Here is a 19,389-nt window from a genome sequence, read left to right as displayed (position 1 = left end):
CATAGGGGATAGAGGAAATCTCTGAGATCAAAATAAAATGAGATTGAATTTTAAAACCTCATTAGAAAATAGAAAGTAAATGACTTAGAGAAAAAGCAACCCATGACTTTAAAAACTGTCATCTAATAAAGCATACAGCTTCTCAAATTACTTGCCTACCGATTTAGCACTAAGATGATAGTGATATACAACACCACCCTGAAAGGGTTAGAAACAAAAATTTTAAGTATCTGACTTAAGTTATAAAAGTGAGCAGTTGAAAGTAGATTTCCAGACAAAAAGCAAATATAATGGTGATAAGTTGGAAATTTAAATTTTGATTTTGGTCAAAAGAAAATAAATACTTTAAAAAAATGTTGCTTTTATTTGCTGAAAAATGTCAAGTAGTTAGGATAACAGTTATTTAAAATACAGTTGCAATAGAGAAAAATATAATAAGACATATTTATACTTATTTTATAATAAATGGCAATTCTGGGATATAAAGTCATTCTCTTATATAATTATGTTTATATCAGCTTACAAAATATAAGAAGAATTATCTCCATCTATGTACATAGGATTGGTTTAGAAAAAAGTGAAGTTACTTAGAAAATGCAAAAAATTTTAAGACAGCAATAAATGATCACTATTGATATACAGTAATCAGGAAAAGGGTCCAACATGTGTAACATGATGGTGAATTAGCTGCTTTAGGAAGCTGGTTCCCTAGACTCTAATTCACCACCCTACACGATGAAAATTCTGAATAAGTATGACCATTATAAGGAGATGTTGAGTGTTAAATAAATAATAAACTGGAATCAGAATCATTTGAGAAGCTGATGATAGATGTGGCAATGATAAAATAAAAGATGGGGAAATAATTTGGCAGAGACAAGAGAAAGGAGTTACTAGAACTCTGAAATAGATCAAAGTAGAATTTCTTACCAGGTCAGTGACTTCAAAAATGTTTTAGATTTCCTAGTGAGTCATGAAAAGTTATTCTCCCATGTCTGGTTAGTAGAGAAGATAAATGAATCTGTGTGATATAAATGGGAAATGGTATTTACAGTACAACCAGTTTGGTAAAAGTTGACTCAAAATCTTATAAAGGCTTAGTGATTAGGAAATGTTTAGTTAGCTTTCCTATCATTATTTTTCATTTTATAGTTATATGAACACATATATTTAGTTATGGGTTTAATTATAATTATATATTTATTTTCTTATATATTAAATAATTTGTATATGTATATACATGTTTAATTAGAACCAAGTTATTCAATCTAATCATCTGATCTATCAAATAATTATAATAACAGTTACAGTGACTTTCCCAGGAATACAATGTTTGATGGCTTTTTAAAGGACCTATACTGTAATTAGTAATCACTGATATTTTTCCAGGAAAAGAATAATTTTAAAGGTAGTATTGTTTATATTGTGTTAACTTTAAGTTAACTTCTTTCCTCTGTAGGATTTTATGTAATCCAAAGTGCAGACAAAAAAGAAAATGTAATGACCGAAACAGCAAAATAGCATTAAGCTGAGCTCCACTATATTACTTAAGGATTCTCTAAGAATAACAGACATCAAAATAGTACAAAAGTACCTCAACATTAAGGGATCATACAATATTCATTATGCAAGCTAAAACAATCCATAATAGAAGCATTCAGCACTTTCTATACTAGTTCACTTTCAATTTAGCTGATGGCTTTTGAACCATTGTTTATGTAAGTCTACAAACTTCAAGGGAGATAACACACATTAAAACACTCACCTGTGTATTATATCTGCATTAGTCACTTACTTGAGGAAATCTATTCATGTTAGGCTTAAACACTTCATTAATTAACCATTTTAAATTGCATGCTATAAGAAATTATTTGCTATATTAAGCACTAAAACAGTTAGCTTTATTTAAATTTTTAATCTTAAAAACCAAGTGAGAAAATTTCTGTGAACAGCATCTGTGGATCTCTAGTTAAAGAGCACCCAGAGTTAAACTTTGTACAGACACAGTGTGATCTGATATAAAGCAAAAGGGTAAAAACTGTCCAAATGATTTGATTTTTACTTTCTGCTGCAATATATCAGAAGGAAATTATTCTAGAAGAAATAAGCAATGTCAGAGTATAAAAACATGTTGCTACTTACAAAACTTGTAACAGATACTAAATAATGATTACTCTCTTACAATTAACTCTATGGAAAACATAAACTGACATGACATGAAATGTTTATTTGTCACTTATAAAATAAATTTTTTCAAAGACTACACAAATTGCACAAAGGCTGAAGCCTTACATGTGTCTTGAATAGGTTATAAAATATTAGATATATCTGGATGTGGGTCCAATTTCTTAGTGGGAGAGAATTGAAAGAATGACAACATGAAATTTATTTCTCTATTTTTAAAAACCCTTCATGTGGTTATTGCATAATGAAATAGAAACAGGGAAGGGAGTTAAGATGAAGAGAATTATCTTGTGTAGACACAGGAGGAATAAGTGAAGACATAAATAGAGTTGTTGACATCCAGTAGCATTTAGGAAAAATAAGCAGGAAGAGAGTGCCAAGCAATTGAGATAGGGCATTTCAGGATCCAGAATTATGATTCTGGATTTTCTATCTACACTTGAGCCAGTCATTCTTGGACTGGAAAAAGGCTAGAGTAATCTTCTTTGAAGTATATTTAAATATAACGAGAGCTAGGAATATAAAAATGTAAATGCAAAGTATAGAATACAATATTCAGACAATCATTAGTAGTAGGAGGAAGTAGAAGGGTATCCCATTTATAAGGAATGCAGATAAAATGTAGAAGATAGAGAACTGGATACAAAGAACTTGACAACATGTTGTATTAAGTTTAGTCTGAATTTCAATATTTGGATGAGTTTGACTCTATGAAGCACTAGAAATAATGACAAGATTTGCCTACCATTAAAAATTTATCTACAAATAGTCATATAAATATCTTTCAAGAGAAAAAATACTTTAAAATGTGGTATTTGTGTCCAAATACCATAAGACTTTGTAGTTTAATTCTCATTTTTCCTCTTCTTTGATTATAAATTTAATACAGAGTTCTGGGCTTCAGAATGATCTGTTTGTATTTATTTAAGGAATCTGAAATTTATGGATGCAAAGATAGCATGTAATTCTTTACATAAGTTGAAATAAAGCATTATTGAAATGTATAAATAATCCTTCAGATGCTAAAAGTGAAGTACTATTTAGCCAAAAGTTGTCAAAGAAATTTAAAACCTCTTGATTGAATTCTACTGAATTTTAACAAAAAGTTTGCGTGTTGGACAATTTTATTTGCATACTTAACTGACTCCCATTTTGCATATTTACTTTTAAGTTCATGACTCAGTGAAACCGCATGTCACAATAAGAAATAGGCCTCCAGAGTTTGTTTTAAGTATCCTCAACCTCAAATGTTAAATAAATAAGTACTGTAGCCTGCTGCAAAATAATACATTACAGAGCTATAGTTGAATGAGGGAGCCACATTTAATAGTGCTTAAGGAAGACTTCTGGCTCTATACACAGGGATCACTTCTATTGATTCTTGGGCTACCATATAGATACCAAGGATTAGTGTCAGCTTACATGCAAGGCAAAGAATTTACACCCATACTACATCTCTGACCTCAGATACATATTATTAAAGTTCATTTTACATCTCGTATGTCAATTTCCAATTGTAATAAACATTTTGTTTGGAAAGCTTTATTTAGTAACAGCAATTGTGTTAAGAAAATACTTCCTGGGGTCAGAGAGATAGTACCTGAATTAAATCACTTGCATTAAAAAGTCACTGAATTCAGTTCAAATCCCCTGCACCTCATGTGGTCCCCTGAGCACTGCCAGGAGGGATCCCTGAGCACAAAACCATAAATAGGCCCCGAGAACTATCAGATGTGGCTCAAATAACACCCCTTCACCAGAAACAAAGAAAATACTTTCTTAAGAAATGTGGGGGAGCACTATTATATTAATACAAATTGTACATTAAAAGACCAATAAAATCATCCAATAAAATTATTTTTCTTGAATTCATGTATTTATATTACTGCATATATATATTTATCAATAACATAGAATTCTACTGGTGACTTTGTTCTTATATCTTGAACAGTTTTTGGTTTTATCATACATAATTTTTTATGTTCTTATATGCTTTTAGGATGGTGAAAACCTCAAGAAATTTTTCTAATATCAAATATCATCTCTTTCTATGATTATACCACTTATCCCTTCAGGTGGTTAGATGCAATATCTCAAACAATTAGAGCTAAAAATAATAACTTCTTATTCAACTCAGGAAAAGCTTTTAATTTAAATACCTCTTAAAAGCCTGGGTATTGTTATTTATGTGTAACAATATTCTTTTGATGAACGTGAAGTCAGCCTTTGGTTTTCTTCTTAAAGATGCTAAAACAAAAGGGACCATCAAATGCTCTCTGCTGGGTTGCACAAACTATTATGTATGATGGAATAGACCTCCATCAGTAGGCATGGAGATCACCTGGAATGTCCAGATGGTTCCTCAGAAAGGGGGTTTTCAAAAGACCATTGCTAGACATATGTGTCTGGTTAGAATATTTAACCTTCATGGTCCTTAATCATGTAGCATTATGTGAAATGCCACCGGCTGAATGGCTTGATGAAGTGTTTGGAAGCTGTAGTGTTTCCAATATTCTGACAACCAGCGGAGGCCCTGCAGTTACTGGGAATTTGATCCCTGCAGTCTGTATACCTCACTCTCGGGCTGTGAGACAAGAGGGCAGTTAGGAGTCAGGCTTTAGTTGTGTAGCCTGGGCATAAGGATAGCTGTGATCAAATGAGAGACAGAGACAGACAGACAGACACATGAACAAACAATGAGTTCAACCTCGAAGATGAGAAAGGAGTACCACTGGGAAGGGAGAAATATCTAAAGCAATTAATAATTCTACCCCAATTGTTGATTATGTCAATAATCTTTCCCCCTAAATATTAAAATACGAAAATGAAAATTTCCCTAGACACCGAAAGTATTGATGGGGACTAAATTCTACCAATAGTGATTCATTTGAAATGTTGCCGGAATATGAAAAGAATCATTGTATGGTGGGAGATGTGCACTTACACCGATACTAACTCTGCTGTTCTTACAAGAACACGTATCTGGAGTTCTCTGAATTTTAGCTTCTTTTGTATAAGGGTAGGCTTATTTCTTGGCCTGTAGTAGTTGGAAAATTATTGAGATTATAAGATTCATATCATAATCATGAAGAATGTTGGTCACTCTTAAGCTGCAGAACTTGACCTAGAAACTATGTGTTTAAATGATCTTCATGATTTAGGCCATTTGATTATTTATTTATAAGATATGACTATTTCTTGTTTCATATATATTACTTCATTTCATACCAGATATCTCTCGATATTTCTGAGAAGGAATGAAGTTTGATGGCATATCGATTTCTTGCTTTTGGAGTCCTGATTCTGTCCAAAGAGAAGGATCTGAACTCTTCTTTACAGAAGGGGTCAGCATCTTTGCTGCTGCTGCTGCTGCAACTCTGGATGGAGTGTGAACTGAGTTGCTGTACTAGCCAATTTGGCAGTGTGCTTTTTCAGCCCACTTGGCCGTGCACAATATTCTGTCTGAGTTTGGGAAGATCTGTCTGCTTTTTTTCCTTTGTGGAGAAGTCTATGAAGAATGAGGCAATGAATTTGTCTTATACAACAGCCTGGAAAAATAGGCCATGGCCTAACAAATAATGAGAGTTCCATGGCCTCCTTCCAGGGAGTTCCTGGCTGGAGACAGGAGGGCAGGTTGAGACGCTTTCTGATAGATTTTGCACTAATTGCCTTCATTCTTGAAAGAATTCCTGTTTAAAATAAAAGTCAGGAATTGAGTAAGAGAAGGTATGGATTCCCACATAGCAAGAGACCCTTATGAGAAGAATCTCTATCATTTAAATTTAGAGGCCCTAGATCAACTTATGCATCTCAAGGCATGGCAGTAAGCTCTGCAATTTTTACATGCTACAGTTTGCTGTGATAAGGTTATGGATCTGACTCCTCCCTAAATGCTCCTGATCCAAGATTGGCATAAAATATTTCCTCATCAAAGAACTGAAATTGACAACACACTATCCATTTTGATATATTTAGCTGTACAAAGTTCTTGATCCCTAGAGGAACTGCCTGATTGAGTATTATATTTTCCACCCGGTTTTCTTTATAATAAGTGAGGAGTCTACAGAGATGAACTTTAACTAGCATTTTCCACTCCATATCACGCACACACTGCCACTTTAATTGTTGCTTGCAGTGATGAGGGAGTGATGTCTTTTTACTAGGCATGCTGTCACTTTGGTTTAAAGATGGAGAAACGGGAGAGGCAGGAACACCATCAATCTACAGAGGCAGCTGATCTGACTCAGCGTCTGCATCAACAATATCGCCATATGAGACATGCAGCCCCCGGACTTCCCTCATAACACCAAGAATCCACACCTTCCCCAAGCGCTGTTCACTTAACTCTTTGCCTGCCTGCTTTGGTCATGACGCCATTGAACTGGATCTCCCTTTATGCTCCCCAGAGCTGCTTTATGGAAGTATTCATAGGTAAGAGCAATAACAAGCCCAACAACATGGCTTCCTTTTCTGTATTCTGTGCATTCGCATCTCAGTGGACTGCGTCTGGCAGTCACACAATGAGGCCCTGCATGTGTCAAGGAGATGGATGACATCCAGTGGCTGCATCTCAACATGGACTCGATGAGCTCCTGCTGAACCTTACCTCAGGGATGCGAGATTCAGTGCCATTGAACTCTAAAGGCAAGCCGCCCCTTCCAAGAAATGTCTTATTTTCTTCCAATACAAAATACTTTAATGGAAATAATGACACACATTATGTGCTTTGATGGATTGTGCATTGTTACTTTCATCTTCAGTGTTCCTAGACTCATTTTTTTGGTCTCATTGCTCTGTTATTACCTTTCAAAGCTAAAACAAAAAGGATATGAGTGTAGGTAGTAGCTCTTTGTACACATTTCACCCCTCTTCATTTTATTCAACTTAATAGGATTGGGAAAAACAAATTACGATTGATTTAATTGAAGTCCTATTTCCTTCTTTATCAAGGAACTGGCCAGTTAATTTTGAGAAAGCCTGTTTTAATCTAAATTGAGTTTTGTTTCAGCATGAAATCACTTCTGAATTGTGCACAAATATGTCATTCGGGAGTGGGAACAGCTTTGGTAAGAGAGTATCAGTAAAATCTCAATATTATTAGGGTGACACGGGTACATCTAAGTTAAGTGAGATACTTAGGAGAAAAACCAAAGGGTTTATGATGACTGTCTTCTACCATCTATTTTTTAGGAGTGACTTCAGGGGCATATAACTTGAGGTCAAAAAGGACGTCAAATGAAATGGGTAGTTAGTGAGGTTATCTTAGAATTCTTAATTATTTTTGAGCTAGTGGACTTGAGTCCTTACTTTACTTTAGTCCAAAAAATTATGTAGCAATTCCTGGTGTCAACCATAGCCCTGTGATTTGTAATCAATAATAAGGAAGCTAGATAGGACTCACCTGTTCAATTTTGACTGAGGTACAATGGAACACATATCTTTGTAGATATAAGGATACAAAATGGTCTCAGAGGCAGGCTGGGGTTCGATGGTGGGAAGAAAGAAGGAACTGGGGTCATCGGTGGTGGGAAATATACTGGTAGAAGGATGGGTGTTGGAACATTGTATGACTGATAGCGATCATTAACAGCTCTGTAACTGTGTATTTCATGGAGGGTCAATAAAAAACTAAAGTGGCCATGAAACAGCATTTTTCATCACTTATGAAGAATTACATTTAAAATGGTCATAAAAACCTATTTCTTATGTCTCAGAATCTTTAGTAAGATCAGGTGTCTCAAAAAAAAGTCAGAGAACAAAGATGTACAGATATATCTCATTCGAGACATTTCCTTAATCTGAGTTTTGCCTCCTTTTAATGCAAAGTAAAAAAGAAAAAAGAAAAAAGAACTGATGACTGATTCATGCTTGTGAAGGTAACAGTGGGCCATTGTGTTGGGCCAACTCATGTTGTAAATCTATAAGCCGAGAAGGTTCAAGTGAGGGATCGAGGGCAGGCTATTAAGTTTGTTGGAATAAGGGATAAAATATGAGCTGATTGTGAGTATCTGGAAGAGATCTCTAGTGTAGAATTATTTTAGATCTCTCAAGGTCTAGCTTATGACTTTTGGAGGCATGAGAAGATTTCCACACAAGATTTACAGCCGGTGAGTAGGGCTAAGGCAGAACTCAAGAAGAGAGATATAGCTCTTGGAACCAAGAGAACCTAGAGAAAGATTGGGTAGAGTTCATACCAGAAATCTCCTACCGCAGCCATGAAGAAAAAGCTTAGCTGTATCATTTGTATGAACTTCCACCAAGAGCTGGCTGCCTTAACTGTCAGCCAGACTAAAAAGAATACACTCACCCAGGTATTAATTTTCACTTTCTCCAACTTTGAACCTGAAATGCAGCTGTGAACTGGCAGAGATGATTAGCAGGAAGAGAGGTGGAGCAGAGACCTTGAATCATTGTAAGCATTCCGTCTGAAATGTGCCAGCTGGTGGAGGGGGTCAGTTGAATGTTAAATCAGATTTGGAGTTTTCATTATTCTATCAGACTAAACATTCTGGTGACTAAATTGAGCCTGTTTTCAATTCAAACTAATAGTTGGATCTCCTTTCACTTAATAATGAGAAGAAAAGCAGGATATGCTGTCTGAGAATTTTGTTCAGGGACAGGAAAAGGTTGTGTTTTATCCACTATCCAATTAAACTTCATTCAGTGGTCATAGTGCACACACATCATGCTTATTGAAATATTGGTCACATTAGTTTATTACTCATTCAGTCTTACAAATACTTTGCAGGAATATCTTTATCCAAGTGTTGGGAAAAATCAAAGAAACACAAAGGTTAAGACATTTAGCAAATTACTATATAAAGCATGAAAATTTGAAACCAAGTTTCTGTATCTTAAGGCTTATTGTTTTAGCCATTAGACCGATTTCCTTCATATTTAGGAAAAAATACTTCATCAAGTACTCACTATCTACCAGGAAGAGTGATAATGGCCTCACATATATTATGTTGTTTACTCCAAATATAAACCATGAGCTAGATGTTATTTTTATTAGCAATCAGGAAACAGAGATTTCCTAATTCGCTCATCTGTAACTAGTCTGCAAGTGTATGGGCAGGTTTTGTCTGCTTGATATTAAAATGTTTGTAAATCACTCAAAAGAGAAAGAGGTTGTGTGTATGTATATACATATATGTTTAAATATATAGATAGGGATATAGATATTATATTTCTCAATGTATATTGATTTTTAATAAATATTATATATACTCTTTTTAGATTTTTTGTATGATCAAGTAAACGATATTGTTGTTAGAATTAAACCTCCTAATAATGTCACCAGTTGTCAGTACAAGACTAAGAATAGCATGATTATTACTAAATATGGTATATTGAGAAGGTTTTCATAAAGAGGATTACACACAAGTGAAAACTAACAGTGATACTGTTAGGCCAATAATGAAGTGACTAACTCTGTAAATGAAATAGTAGTATCGGCGAGGGACTTGTTCTCACCTTCATGGAGTAGAACTAAATACAACTGATAAAAAGAGGGAGCAGAGAAGGTCTTTTAGAAAAACTGCTGCTCTAGAACTGTCTGTTTTGTTACTATATAATGATGTGAAAAGATCAAAGCAGGCTGAAGGTCTGTGATGGATTGTCACATGATTAGGCACTGAAAGTGAAGTTTTTTAAATATTTGTCTGAGAACGGTATACTTATCAGGGGCAGTGAGGTAGAGTACAGAGTCAGTGAGCGTGATTAGAAGACAATTAGAATATACTGATAGAATATACTGCCTAATTCTTGAATTTACAAAGTGAACATTTAGACTTTCTCAGCTAACTCTTCAATAAGAGTAGAAATCAATGAGGATAATAAAAAAGAGATCTAGAATATCATGTTTCACTCAAGTGAGAGAAGGAATCCGGAGTTCTGACTTCTGTCGATGATCAAGAATCAAGGACGCTGTCTTGTTTGTCAAGGCGTCGAAAATCAGATGGGCCGGACATGTAATGTGACGGCTGGACTAGAGCTGTTATCGACTGGATTCCACGGGACGTCAAAAGAATGTGTGGCCTTCCACCTACGAGATGGTCAGACTTTTTCATCAAGACCCTGAATGAACGGTTTGAGGTTCTTTGTGTTCTTGGAGTGAGCAGACACCATTGGGTTACACTAACACACAACAGGGACGAATGGAGACGTTACTGGTGCCTGTTGAGCAAATCAATGAACAATGGGATTAAAAGTGATATAAGTGGTACAAGTTATATATGTGTGTGTACATATACAAGTGGTACAAGCTATATACATATACATATATATATGTATATATATACACACACACATACAAACACAAACTCTAGGAGCTATAATCCTAAAATATTGAGTAATCTGTTTAAATATTGAGTAATCTGTTTGTCATTGTGTACTTAATAATTCAGATAAAGCTCATAATATGGTCAAAAGTAACAAAGTACATGACAGATTTCCTTCACTGATAATCACTCTCATCTATTGGTCAATAGATTTGCTAGAACAGGCACCCGTAACATCTCTATTGTGAGACATTTTGTTACTGTTTTTGGCATATCGAATACGCCATGGGTAGCTTGCCAGGCTCTGCTGCATGGGCAGGATACTCTCGGTAGCTTGCTGGGCTCTCCGAGAGGGAATATTAAGATATAGTATTAATAAAGTACAGCATTGAATTTTAGAACTTCATAATAAAGTACAGCACTGAATTTTGTGGACTTCACAAAAATAGGAAGAGACCTGGCAAAGCAGTGCAAGTGAACACAACAGAAATAACCAGCCTCTAGGACAGGCTCAATAGGGACTATTTTCCCCTTTGCCAAACTATCTTCTGCTTTCACCATGTAAGAGGAGAGAGGGCAGAGCTCTGAGAGAGGGCTCAGAAAGGTATCAACTACAACCTCTAAAAATTCTCCTGAGTTCTGGAGTGTGTGTGCCCAATGTAAATGGGTACATGACTCAAAACAAATACTGTGGAGAAAAATCATCTTTGTGACCTTGGAAGCAAAACATACTAGACACAGCACTGAGCGAAGATAACATTTTTTCTATTGAAGACCAATTTTGCTATTTATAGAACATTCCACTTTTTTATTAACATTTTATATTTCTTAAAATTAATGTAGGAATATTGCTATTTATTCAGATATTGATTAAGCTGATTGATTGCGCATGAAGTCCATCTTTGTTAATATTTTAAATTCATCATACAATTCTACTTTGTCCCTTCCTGTACTTGTAGACAGTAGAATATCAAAAGTAGGTCCTGTATACTTTTGGTAAAGGACCTCTATAGTATTTCCTAACCATCTTTCTGGAATTGAAATGCTAACCTTACATTTACCATCAAAGGCTTTGTTGCAAAATTGCAGTGTGCCTTGAGTAAGGTAAGAAAGAGGCAGAGAAGGGACTCTTTATTTGCCTAAATCTTAGAGAACCCTGATAATCAGTTCTGATACACTCTTGGCAGGGAATGTAGGAGTAGTTAGGGAAGAGGAGAATAAGCCACTGATGTGGTGCATCTCCCAAATATCTCACTGGCAGTCTCCACATTATACTTTCCATTTGAAATACTGACAACGGAGGACACATTACTGAGAACGGCTACGATGGATCAAACAGTAACGTTCAAATCACCCCTTTCTTTCACTTCCACTTGTCTAGCATGTCTTTGACATGAAACAGGACTTCTTTTAAGCTTGGCTTACTCTTTTGAATGATTTATTAAAAGCTGACCTTGTTATAAAGGCATTTTATAGAACAGTAGAATGTTTTATTGAAGAAGGTCTATTGAGAATCTTTGAAGAATTCCTCCCCAACCCCTAATCATCCCTGAACCCCCCGGCTGCACCAGCCTACCTCAGATTTCTACCAAAATAAGCAACGTGACCTTATCTTTCCCCTTCTATGTGATACACAATATGCATAATCATGAATTAAAATGTATTTAAATTAAAAATATAGACATGTAACTTTGACATTGAGTGATAATATCTGTCTTGCTTTCAAAAAGTTTCTCCTAGTTGCTGCTATATGCATTATCCTCAGTCAATGGCATTCCTGTGGTTATAATGCCCACATGGCTGATTTCCTCGGGAATTTATATCAGTAATACATAGATATATGCATACAAAAATATATATATACACATTTCCCCCAGAAACTTACTCCTGATTTAGTAATTGTTATATTCAGTTTTAGATTAATTTTTTGAATGTCAGTTTATAAATATCAACATCATATCTAATAGTTAGCAGACAGTATCTACTTAGGTTGAAATGTTTGTCCAGAGGAATTTCTGCCAGCAGCCGCTGCATTCCGAGATTGGTTTCTGTGGCACTGGGATCATGGCTGTTCAGGAGCAGAGGACCTGTACATGGGCAACCACTCGGGGTCTCATTTGGCCAGGAGGCAGGGCCGGTTCTGCCTCCCCCATCACAAGATTCCCCATGCATCCCATCTCATCACTGCAAACTCCTACGTCTCTGTCCAACTGATTCTGAATGGTGGCGGTTGCCATGCTGTCCAGGGGGGAGAAGGCCGAGGGACAGAAACCCTTCCTCTCCCGGGGCTGCATGGGGCCGTAGCTTAGTTTAGAGTCCAGGAGTATATCTGCCAGCAGCTGCTGCATTCTGAGATTGGTTTCTGTGCCTCTGGGATAATGGACACTCAGGTTGGCAGAGCCATTCCTGAGCATATATTTTGTATATCAGGAAAGGTCGCATGGCCTCGTAAGTGGCCACGCGGTTTGGAGATGTCCCAGTCCCGCATACCAGAGCTGGGTTAGTAGAAGCTCAGTGTTTTTGGGGCTCCATCTGGAGAAGCCGTGCTGGCTGTACCTTCTATGTCTGGCACCCTGGTGTTGTTGGCCTGGTCTGGGGTCCGGAGCAGTCTCCAGCTGGTGGTGCTGCAGGAGAGGCCCGGATGCTTCACTGCTGGTTGTGGCAAGATGGCGCTGAGGGCGGACGTGATCACTTTTTACCATATGTTTAAAGAGAAATTAAACCAACCACATCTCATATCATTTCTTGCCTGTATCTCTAAGTTATAAAAAAAAGGCACAAGTAAAAAGTTCTGAAATTTTTATAAAAATTTATTTTGGAACAAATCGATGAGCAACAGTATGACAGTGATACAGTGATTTTGGATGATAACACTATAACCTACAATCACAATTGAAAATTTTAGATTTCTTAGATGATTGGAAAAAAATAACATTGAGAAAAAATCCAATTAATAAGTCAACTGAAACTGTAATTGTTTGAATCATCCAAAATGATCAAAATAACAATTTAAAAAAGAGAGATTCTAGAAATTCTGATATCCACTTTGCAAAAAGCATATTTACAAGAAGAAAATAGAACAAAATCTGTAGCACAAATCAGCTGTGGTTAGGTGTGTATAAATAATTTTTAATCAGTTATTTAATTAATTAATCAATGGGTTTTGGACCACAAAAAAATCTCACAATGGAGACTTACTGGTGCCCACTCGAGCAAAATTGATGAACAACAGGACGACAGTACAGACAGTGAAATGCTTGGACCACAGTCAGGTCAATAGGGGTCACTCTTGGCTGTGCAATTAGGAATCACTTCTGGCTCAGAGGACCACATGGGATATCGGGGATTAAACAAGGGTCGGTCACAGGCAAGGCAAGAGAGTTCTACCTACTGTACTATCTCTCCAGCTTCACATTAACTGGTATTTAAAATATTTAAACCTCATTTCAAAGTGTAGACCAATTTTGCATAACACAAATACTGTGAAATATGTTCCTATAGATATTTTGTAAAATAAAATATGTCCTACTCTTCAAGTCATCCTGGCAAGTAAGAAAAGCAAGTTCAGAAACAGCTCTTGGTGTGAATACATATGTATGTGCTCAAATGACAAAAGCGATTATGTGGTTGGTGGTCACATGCTAATGGCATTCATGTATATATATGAATGTATGTATATAAGTTTGCATATATATGTGTATATATAATACTGGTGAAGCTTGTACATATAGGTGTATATATGCATGTGTACATACATATGCACACACATGTGTGTATGTGCATATATGTGTATACACACACATATATATATGTATATATATATGTTTGGTGGCCTCAATTATAAGTTGAGAACATTGTCATAGACAAATGCTGTTATGATCCAAAAGTTACGATGAGACTAGGACCCTGCTGGTGTTAGGAAGACTAACCTGACCTGAGGACTTTGGTCTGGAATATGTAGTGAGATGTCCTCAGAAAGAACCAAACTTAAAGTTTGATACATCTCTTACTGTGCTCATACAGAATGACATTGCTAGAAATATTTGAAGTAGATTTACTACAACTATTTAAGATTAAACAAGGGTTTTTAAGTGGATTTAAGTGGATTACTAGTTGAGGAAGGAAGAAAGGGACATACCCTGACACACCCTTGTTTGGACCCCACTCTTGAGTGGATCTTCTAGTAATCTGGAGTAATCTCCTTAGATAAGATTTTTGCTAATCTCTTGGAGGAGAGGTCTTACCCCTCTTTGTTGATTTGTTAATGTCAATCTAAGGTCTTACCCCTCTTTGTTGATTTGTTAATGTCAGTCTACCTTTGTGTCACTGCCCTATGTGATTGCTATATAAACTATGACTGTGGAGGAAGAGAGGAGACAGCAGAGACAGAAGAGTTAACAGCAGAGACAAAAGGAAAGACAGCAGAGACAGAAGAAGAGGCGGCAGGACACAGACAAAAGAAGACGCAGCAAGGAGAAGACACAGAGGCAAGACAGAAGCGGTGGCAGAAGTAAGACAGAAGCAAGGAGAAGAGACAGAAACAGAGAGAGAAGATCAGGAAGCAAGAGAGAAGACACAGAAACAGAGACAAAGAGAGGTAGGAAGAGACCAGAAAAGAGACTACAGAGACAGAGATAGTCAGACAGAAGAGAGCACAGCGACATATACAGAAGCAGAGCACAAGGAGCCATTCCGATCTGGTCCATACACAGCAGCTTGAGAACACCGAATGCGAGCGGCTTGAGAACACTGAATGTGAGCGGTGCGCACTAGAGAGAACCTCCCCAAGAGCTCGAGAACAACACAACACATCACACACATCATCAAAGACTCACACAAGTGTGTGCCTTTGTAATTTTTTACACATTTATAGGGTGAACTTACAGCATTAAAGCTGTATTTTTTTTAAAAGTAAAAAAATGAAAACACAAAGACTAAGGGAAAGTTTGCAAATCATATATCTGTGAAAGCATAGTATTAAAACATAAATAGATTTATAACAGAATAAAATATTAAAAATGCTAATTAAAATTGTCAAGATGTCCAAAGTATACCTCTGTCTTTGGAGGTATACATTGACATATTAATTTACAATTAATACACAAAAATTATGTTCAACATCAGTATCCATCACAGAAACAGAATAAAACCAAGGTGAGGTCCAATTTCACATCAATGAATAAGACTATTGTGTGTTCACAAAGGCAGCGGGGATCTATTTCTCCCGCCACCCAAGTTTGGTAGTCTCATGCCACTTCCCCCACCCCGGGGAGGCTGATGAGGAAGGAACAAGTGCCAGTCTGGTCGTATCAATTGCAGTTTATTCCAATCTCTGTTCCTCTTCTGTGTATCTCCCCGCCAGATCTTAGAGTCTTAGTTTATGTAGCAACCACATAGGGCAGTAACATAAAGGTGGGTTGGAACATTAAAAAATCAACAGAGAGGTAAGACCACTCTTTTTTTTTTTTTTTTTTTTGCTTTTTGGGTCACACCCGGTGATGCTCAGGAGTTACTCCTGGCTCTTCTCTCAGGAATTACTCCTGGCAGTGCTCGGAGGACCATATGGGATACTGGGAATTGAACCTGGGTTAGTCACGTGCAAGGCAAATGCCCTACCCCTGTGCTATCGCTCCAGCCCCCCAAAATCTTATCTAAGGAAATTACTCCAAATTACTAGGAAATCTGCTCAAGGGTGGGATCCAAACAAGGGTGTGTCACTTTCTTCTCTCCTCAGCTATTTAAATCCACTTAAATAGTTGTAGTAAATCTATTTTAAATATTTCTAGAAATGTCATTCTGTATGAGCACAGTAAAAGATGTAAACTTAAAGTTTGGTTCTTCCTGAGGACATCTCACTATACAGTCCAAACCACAGTCTTCAAGCCATGTTAATCTTCCTAACCCCAGCAGGGTCCTAGTCTCATCGTTACCTTTGGATCATGACAGCATTTGTCTATGTCCATGCTTTCAACTTATAGTTTAGTATTGTGGCTCTTTGGCCCATTTTGATGCCAGAGAAGCTCACAACTTTCCCTGGGTCCATTCCGTCCCTTGTCGGGACCCTGCTTTTGGGGTGCTAGGAACTAAGGGCAACTGAGTCGAGAAAGCATATGCCCAGAAGTAAATATTATTGGAGTAAATCAACTCCCAAGTTACAAAGCATAATATTAACTGTCTTCCTGTGTCCATACAGAAAGGACATTGCTTTAGGTAAACTATGCAAAAGACACTAACTCACAAGTTCAGAGTCCTTAGAAGGATCTGATCCTACAAGCTAACAGAATCTGATTAGACAAAAGGTGATTAGCTAGTTGGGAAGGAAGGTACAGAGAAATATTTACAGATAAACAAAGTAATGGGAGTGACGTGGAGCACTGTGATGGGTGTAACCAAGTAAACCTAAGTTCTCTGTGGCAAGGCTGAAAGGATAAACCCAGTGTTCTCCTACAGACTATAATAAAAAAATATATATAATAAGTGCCAATGAGGATTTAAATACGTCGGAAATTTTACAGCTAAGTTGGGTATCACTGTATCACTGTCATCCCATTGTTCATCGATTTACTTGAGCGGGCTCCAGTAAAGTCTTCATTCATCCCTGTTGTTTGCTAGTGTAGCCCAATGGTGTATTGGGGGCTCTTTCAGGATCAGGGGAATGAGGACCATCGTTCTTACTGGTTTGGGCATATTGTTATGCCACAGGTAGCTTGAAAGGCTCTGCCATGTGGGTGGGATACTCTCGGTAGCTTGCCAGGCTCTCCAAGAGGGACAGAGGCTTTTGGCGAGGCCTCTAGTCACTTTTACAGGTGTTCCAGTCTACCAAATGTAAGCTTTTAGTCGACTGGCATGATCTGCACACTGACAAACACGCACCTGCCTGCATTTCTGGGCAGCACCTGGGACATCCGCAGCCTAAGGTTGATCTCCTTGAGGTTGTTGGAGTGCGCCCAGAGGTTGTTGAGCAACTGGCAGAGAGCAGGACTATCAAAGAGGGTCTGTGCCAGGTTAAACACCTGTGCCAAGTCCCAGGTCATTTGGTGGTTGGCTGACAGCACCCCACAGTGGATGAGCCACTGCGCAGCACGTACTGCGCCATGGCTTTATGTCCGATGGTGCTGTGACTTGGTCGGGACCTGCCGGGACAGGCGGCGACGTTGCGGCCGCTGCCACAGTTTCTCCATGCTCTGGTGATGCCATTCTGTCAGAATCTTGCAAAACAGCCTGAGATATCCAGCAGGAACCGTGCATAGAGTTCAGCAGGGATCACACGTAGTTTCATGCCTGGCAGGCTGAATTGCACGTGGTCTAAAGCGAGATGGTAACCGGGTTCGGCAAAGCGGGAGGGGACTGGTGGCATCGGCGGCATCATGCCTCTAATCAAATATGGTGTGGTAATTATGGAAACTGAGTAGGAAGTGTCTTGTGATGTGCCGCAGCCGTGCATTTAGGAATATGTTCACTCATGCGTGAGGCTTGGCCCGAGTGTGAGGAAAGAGGCCTGGAGCATGGTGGCGGTTGGGTTGTGGAGGTCGGCTGGGTCCCTTGGGGCGGGGCGGGCTCTTACTCGATCCCCTCTGGGGCGATCTGAGTGAAAACAGCCTGGCGTGGAGTCTGGTGGCATGGTTGTGGGGCCTCATTTAATGCTCCCTTCCAGGAGAAGCAACCGTGAGTTCTGGAGGGTGGCCAATGAGGAGATTATCTGGCACCGGCAGGAGGTGGCTTATGGGTGTGACCCCTTGGGCACTGGAGACTGGGGAAAGCAGGCAGAGGATCTCTGCTCCCGGGTACCCTTGAGCCTAGAGTCCAAGGTCACAAAGTTCCACATTACCTGGGTTCCGTGGGACTTCACTCATGCATGAGGCTCGACCCGAGCTTGTGGAAAGCGGCCTGGAGTGTGGTGGCAGCTGGGTAAATGCAAAAATAAAATGTAATGTATATTTTGAAAAATGGACAGTTTCTCAAAGCTTAAAGATAATTATCATGTAACCAAGTAACCCCCAAATATGTACCCACATATGCCCATAAAATTAATTGTACATGAATTTTCATATAAACTTTGTTCATAGCATCTAAAAGATATTAGAACCCAAACGTCCATAAACTGCTGCAAACAGTTTGAAATACTACTAGGCTATTAAAATTAATGAAGTACTAATACATGCTGTTCTATGAATGAACCTTGAGATTTTGTTATTATAAGGAAGTACACCAGAGACCACAAATTTCATTTATCCATTTACATGAAATATCTAGTATAAGCAAATAAAACGGGAATGTAATATTAGTGATTCTCTATCTCACTCAGAGGAGGAGTTGAAAACTTATTTCTAATGGGTGTGGAATTTAGTTTTTGGTGTGATGGTAATGTTTTAAACATGATTATGGCAATAGTTGCATAACTGTGCAAATTAAAAAAAAAGACTGTATACTTTAGTGAATTTTAAGAGTAGGTTAATAATGCCCCCAATTATTCTATTCAAATAAATTGTGACAGTCCTTAAGAATATCACGGGAAAGTCCAGAGATATAGTACAGGAGTTAAGGTGCTTCCTTACCTATGATCTCCACTATATGGTCTCCACTATATGGTCTATAAGGTCTCCACTATATGGTACTATATGGTCTCCACTATACTTCTAGGAATTACCCTTAGCACAGAGCTTGGAGTAGCCCCTCAGTACTTTGGGTCCAGTGGGACCCAAAAAAATAAAGTCACATCCAGGCTCAGCCTGGGTAATGATAGTGTGGCTGTTTTCAAACATGTATTTTAAGTGACTATTAAATAAATGTTGTGAATTTTGAGATATATAAAAAAAAATCTCTCTGAAATCGTGGGAAACATTTTTATTCAGTTAAAACATGGTTTGACTTTTAGGTTTGAGACGTCTAATAATTTTAAAATAGGTTAAAATGAGTTCACTAT

The sequence above is a fragment of the Sorex araneus genome, chromosome 2 (genome assembly GCF_027595985.1).
Source record: "Sorex araneus isolate mSorAra2 chromosome 2, mSorAra2.pri, whole genome shotgun sequence".
NCBI lineage: Eukaryota > Metazoa > Chordata > Mammalia > Eulipotyphla > Soricidae > Sorex > Sorex araneus.
This window is presented reverse-complemented; position numbering follows the sequence as displayed.